A 6,578-nucleotide genomic window follows, 5' to 3' on the forward strand; every position below is an offset into this window, starting at 1 on the left:
CTCTTAATTTTTGCTTCATGTATGCAAAAAAAAAAAGAGAAGTGGAATGAATTTGTTGATATCTGTGGTCGAAATAAATTTCTGCTCTGCAGAATCGTAATAATTTCATTTAATTAACTGAGACTTGTATACATCACTACCAATTAGACTAGATATGGGCTCTTTTGGTACAAGGTACATTTACGGCAAGTTAGGCACTATTTAACCATAGATTAACCAACAATTATATATGCTTAAACTAAGATTTAACAGACATTGAGTCAGGGTAGAAAGAAGCTGTGTTATTAAGACTGTCTTAATAAGGAAACGCAACAAGTCAATAATAAAGTGATCGCCGACACTGCCAGGTAACAAGAGACAGAAGACAAGTAGAAACAAGGCGTGGAGAATGGGGAAAAAAATGGACGAACTATCAAAAGCCTCTACTGAGGCGTTCAGTATAATCGTTCTGTCACGCATGACTCTGGCAGGCCATCTTGACTTGTTCAGTTTTGGTCATACAACATTGGCAAAACCGGATTTAGAATTGATAAGGCCCTAAGATAGTAAAGATATGGTGCGATTTTTCCATTGCTATTTCTTCAATAGGATTGAAAGTATCCCTTTAACCATTTTTTGTTGGGGGGAGGGGGGCCTTCAGGCAAGCGGGGCCCCTGGCTAAATATAGGCTATAGATAGTGTTGCCTTTAGGTTAATCCAGCATGCACATAGGCACATAGTCCTTTTAATAGTTGTTCGGACCAGCGGTGCGCCAGTCTGGCTGATCTCTTCACCCTCATATATATTTATATATTAGCAGAAATACCCGTCCTTGACCGTGTTTATTTTAAAAACTAAATCAAAGCCAATTTAACTACTGTGAAAGCTTTTTAAAATTTTACCCCCCCCCCTCCTTTTTCCACTTCCCCGTTGTCTGCGTAAGCATATAGTCATATTTCACAGCCTCTACAAGGATCTAAGAAATATTCATGCCATGTTTCAACAAACATTAAACATAAATGAACAGCAGCACCAGGGACCAAGGTTTCAAATAATAGAATGTAGTGAATTAAATCGCAAGGCGTTGCTGTCGTTTCCAGGGTCATTAATTCATTTAAAAATGTGGTCCCTGGTGCTGCTGTTTATTTCTGTTTAATATGTTTGTATCATCATTTGTTTCAGCACCTATAGATTCACATCTATATTTACATGTTTCAACAAGATTGGTTTATTTCCGTAATTTCTGATTTCTATCTACTTTTTATTTTAATATGACAAAATTACTTTTAAAAATGATACTACTATTGAGTCTTTATTCACACTCCCCCCCCCAGACACGCACACACTTATCGCCACAACGTATATTTGTCCTTCCTCCCACTTTAATGACGCTCTGTCATCTAGTGCTACTGCTGACAACTTAGTAGATTAGTTGGGCCTACCGTGAGGAAAGTAGAAGTTGTTGTCCGAAGCAATTTAGCGCCCTTGAATACTAAAGATTGGTAGGCAATAGGCCGTGACCTCCGTGACATAGGCAGTGGAACGTTGTTGGTAGGCCCTATAGAAAATACTAAAGGTGACAATGGGGCAAATGTGACAATAGAAATTACAATCAAATATGAAACTTCAGAAAACAGTTTTTGAAAATTCTCCAATTTAAGTTTGGGGACTAGGTTCAGGTTTCTCTGTACCTCTACTCCCCAAAGTGACAGCTGACCCGGAAGGGCAACCTGTCAGCCATGTTCGGGAGATGGGAAATGGGTTTGTGTAAATCTACTTTGATTGTATTGAACTGTCTTATACTTTGTTATCTATGCCTAGCGATGATCAACTGGGTTCAAAAGTTTTGGCTTTCTGCATAAATGTCATTCAGTTTACTCAAAGCAACACAAGAAAAATTTCGCTGGCATCTGTAGGCCTATATTGTAGACTAATAGACATTTTTTGCACAATCCAACCAGTGTCAAGTTTGGCTTCATTCCTTTCTTCATCACCTATGTGCCTTTTATGGAAGACAGTTTTAAGTAATGACGCCATAAAACCACGTAAGCTGGAGGATCAGTTGAGATGATGACAGGGACAATCTGATAGATAAAGATTTAAAATACTTTCGCGCAATCAAAGATAAAGTTCAGAATAGACCCTTATTGGACAAAATGTTTGCTTCAACACTAGGCCTACAAAAGGAAGAAGTTAATGAGATTCTTACAATATTTCTACTTATAACGAAATCCGGAAAACTGCCAACCATTGAAGACATTTTTACAAGTGTTTTACATAAACCTGCATTTGATATCATAAAAAATTCATATAAGCAACAATACACTTCAAAGGCATATTGATGAGGTATGAAGATATAAAGAGACGGATGTAACATTACAAGAAGAATTGCGCAGAAGAATTGCTCAGAATAAGTAGTAAACATAAAGTGCAATCATAAGAAAAGATATCAACTCTTCTGGCTTCAAAAAGATTATTCCTGATACTTATCAGATGTTATTAAATTAAAAAATATCATCAGAATTATTTTTTTTTCATCTTCATTTCTAGTAGAAAAAGATTTCAGCAATGTTTCTAATCTTCTAATTATAAAACTATAAACTTAAAAATCGTTAACCGGGAATTTCTTATATCACCTCACTAAATTGAAGTCCAATATTTAAATTTTTATTATTAAATCAGCCTACTAATAGGCGTTTTTTTCTTTTTTGTTCGGTGAATTCGTGTATTGATTTATTTAAATTTTATTAATAAAGATATACATTTTAGAAATCTGTGGAAAATCCCATTTGAAGTTGATGATTTTTCAAAAATGCATAATTAGTTAAGCAGGGGGCCTACCGAAAACTGGAAAATATGTCAAATGGGTCTACGTGACAAAAAAAGTTTGGGAACCACTGCCATACACACTCTTACTTGCGCGCATTAACGCAATTCATGAGTGTTGAGAGTTAAAATTTAATACTATAGATATTTCTCATATCTTTTATGCGATGAAACACTCCTGATAAATGTCTATTCAGAACCTAATAAATTAATGAAGATAACTGGACATCAACTCTTTTATTATAATTTTTATGGTTAGAGAAGAATGCATAGTTATATATTGTTTGTTTCAATTTAGTGCGTTGATCTATAAAGGACTAATTCAGCCTATACCACCACTTCAGTCAAGTACTATTTTTCCCTTGTTCGAGATATTAAACAAAATAATTAATTATCAATAGTTAATTAACTAATTTGTTATTTAAAAAAAAATGGATTCCTGTGTTGTGAGGTAAAAAATAATTTTGCGAAATTTCAGCTTAATCCGAGATTGGGTGTCGAAGAAATAACGTGTACAAACTTTTTACCAGACTGACAGAGTGAGTTGATAGAAGCGTTGTAAAAATGGTGGGAACTGGTTGGTGGTGTATCGACGCTTCATATATCTCAGTCAAGAGTGAGTAGCTTGTAATGTACATGTTAAAATATCTTGGGGTGTCTCCTCCCACACATGCTACTTTGTTCGATGCCCGTGGTTCTCATGTTTCGCTTACAGACATCTCTGTGGGTTAGTCTTGGGTGGTCCTTGGGTCTGACTCCCTCTGCAAGCTCAGCGTATAGGATGTCTTTAAGGATTCTTCCATCTAACATAGCAAGCGACATGACCGAGCCAGCGCAGTCTTCTTTGTGTAAGAAGAGCATAGATGCTGTGCATATTGGCCCGTTTCAGAACGTCCTGGCTGGACGCAGGAGATGCACATTATGCGTCGCAGGCAGCGTAAGTGGAAGCTATTTAATATGTGTTCTTGACACGTGTAAGTTGCTCAGCTCTCACTGCCATAAAGCAGTGTGCTCAGAACGCAGACATTGTAGACCAGGATTTTGGTTACCGTAGTCCATTTGGTACTTTCCCCCACACGCTTGGAGAGTTCTGCCATTGTCGCAGAAGCCTATCCTATTCTTTTTGTCAGCTCAGTGTTTAACCCCTTCGTACACGAAGTCATAATTTTGTTCCAAAAAATTATTTTGTGGGTGGGTTATGATGCAATGGACCTCAGGAGTAAGTGAAGCAAAAATTTTGTCCATCGGTCAACAATTAAGCGAATTACATCATGTGTACGTTTGTACACACCGTGTATCAATGCAGTAAAAGGGGACATAATTTAACATAGCTATATAGAGAAAAATTTTAATAAAAATAATTAAACAACCAATATAAATCAAATTATTTATTTACTTTTATCAAATCTATTTATTTTATTAAGCAAATGGCATTCTAAAAATCACTTTTTTCTTACTAGTACTACATAAAAATAGCATTTTGAGTATTCAGCTTCGCCCATTGTATCCCATCCTACCATTTGTACACCTTTGACTTAATTAATTCTGCAACAACTTTTCAGATACATGCTTCAAAAGAAGCCTAAAGCAAGCCCACATTCACACACACGTTTTCACAAACAGTTATATCAGGGTTGACAAACACTTGTTTGTGGCATCTGAGGCTGCGAAATAAGAAAAAGACCATGTTTGAATAGGATCTCTCTTTCTAACAGCACAACAGTACATAAATATATTCTCACATTGTATATAATCTAGATAGCTTAAGAATTGTTAATATTTATAATAAGCTTCAATGAATGAAGTTTGAGGTTTCAGTGACCAGGGCATGGAAAAGTGCAGGGTTCAAACAAATGACCACCATGAAGACAGTCCGAAGCTCATACCAAATGACCATGAAGTGACTTGTTGCAATAAGTCCTCAACAGTAAAATGTCTGTGGGTGTAGACATGATAATTATATCCTAGCACAAACCTCATTCAGGATATGCAGGGGACGGAACGTAGGCCAGGTTTGAATGGGTGACCTCTAATCCTCTAAGACGACAGTCCGAAACGCAAACCAAACGATTAGGCAGTGATTCGTTGAACAAGTCTTCAACAGTAGAATGCTTCTGGGTGAAGACATAATTAAATATTAATACATCCTGGCACAAACCTCCTGCAGGCCAGCAGGGGACAGTCATTGGCAGGGTTTGAACAGGTGACATTTAAAACGACACTTCGAAGCCCATACAGAACGAAGGCAGTGATCCGTTGTAATATAAGTCCTCAACAGTAGATTGCCTCTGGGGGGAGACATGGTATTCTAAGTAGTAATATTACATCTTAGTACAAAACCCTGCAGGACACAGCAGGGCGATGAAATTGTGCAAGATTAAAAAAAGTGACCATCATGATGGCATTTCGAAACCAAATGACGAGGCAGCAATCTGTTGTAATAAAGATCTCACAGTTACATGTCACCGTGTGTGGTCATGAAGATTATTAAGTAGTAATATTTCGTCCTAGCCTAAATCTCTTGAAGGACAGCAGGGATGGAACCGGACAGGTTTCGAACAGATGATCATCATACAACCAGGCAATGAGTTAGGCAGTGTTCTGTTGTAACACATCCTCAACAGAAAGATCTAATAGGGTGTTTTCTGAAATAAAAACAATAAAACAAAAATGAACAGATGTAATATATAAAACTTATAATTTATATTTAATAATCTTACTTTTTAAATTATGTGTATAAATGATCATTTAGGGCCTACATAATTGATCAAATATATTCTCTCAACGCTGCAATGGACACGCAAAGAAATTTAATTTTAAGTCTAGAGACTACTTTTAGACTTAACCTTTTTTTAGCTTATTAAATTATACATTAATTAAATCTAGTTGATTTTAGATCTAGTCTTTATATCCAAATTCTAATCTAAAACAAATACTTTGTCTTTGAAAAACTAAACAGAAACATACAAGAAAATGAAATGAGATCTAAATCTAACATTTTCATTTAGATCTTTTAGATCTATTTTTAGATCTAGACTATATTTAGAAATAAATCTAATAAATCTATAATCTATGCTTCGAAATATTTAAATAAACACCAGTAGAATTGTTACTATTTGTAAAAATCTAGTAGATTTAGATCTTAATTCTATAGATCTAGAATAGAATCTAGAAGGACACAGTCGTAACACCAATTATCGATCATGTTTTTTTTTACTCAAGTGAGACACGCTGTGAACATTTGTACACATCACTATTCACAAAATTATTTAGGACAATATATTAATCTTTATATATTTCAAATGGTAAAATATTAATTACGTACATCTTAACTACAATATTTAATATGATTTATATCGAAGAGAATAGTTTTAATAAGAAAATTAGACCTAGGAATTTACTTACCAAATAGGGCTATTTGACCAACTGGATTCAAGTTGAAATTAAAAAATATTCGCTTCCTTTCTGTGTAAAATACGGTGTATAATAAACAAAGAAGAGGTCGATAAATTTATTTCCGGTGTTTAAAAAACTTGTCCACAACTTTTCATGTGAAAAAAAATCGTTTTAAAGTCATGTGTACATATGTACACACCGTGTACGAAGGGGTTAAATATAGGTTGTTGTTCCCAAGTATGTGAAGTCACATAAGTTGGTCTATCATCCAGTATTCCAGCAGCTGCATAATTTGAATTTCAAATATGTATATCGATCTACTTGCATCTAATATTTGTCGATGGGAAGTAAACATTAAACATAAACTGTGAAGATTT

The 6,578-nt window shown here is 35.1% G+C and overlaps 1 long non-coding RNA gene across 1 annotated transcript; it reads right to left on the reverse strand.

Annotated features, from left to right (window-relative positions):
• Positions 1-4,178: 4,178 nt before the first annotated feature.
• LOC129923213 (uncharacterized) lies at positions 4,179-6,578 on the reverse strand. Its single transcript, XR_008775141.1, has 2 exons — positions 6,211-6,578; positions 4,179-5,450 (listed from the first exon to the last, which is right to left on the reverse strand). It is a non-coding gene; the product is annotated as an uncharacterized LOC129923213 (long non-coding RNA).

Source organism: Biomphalaria glabrata, chromosome 15 (assembly GCF_947242115.1).
Source record: "Biomphalaria glabrata chromosome 15, xgBioGlab47.1, whole genome shotgun sequence".
Lineage (NCBI taxonomy): Eukaryota > Metazoa > Mollusca > Gastropoda > Planorbidae > Biomphalaria > Biomphalaria glabrata.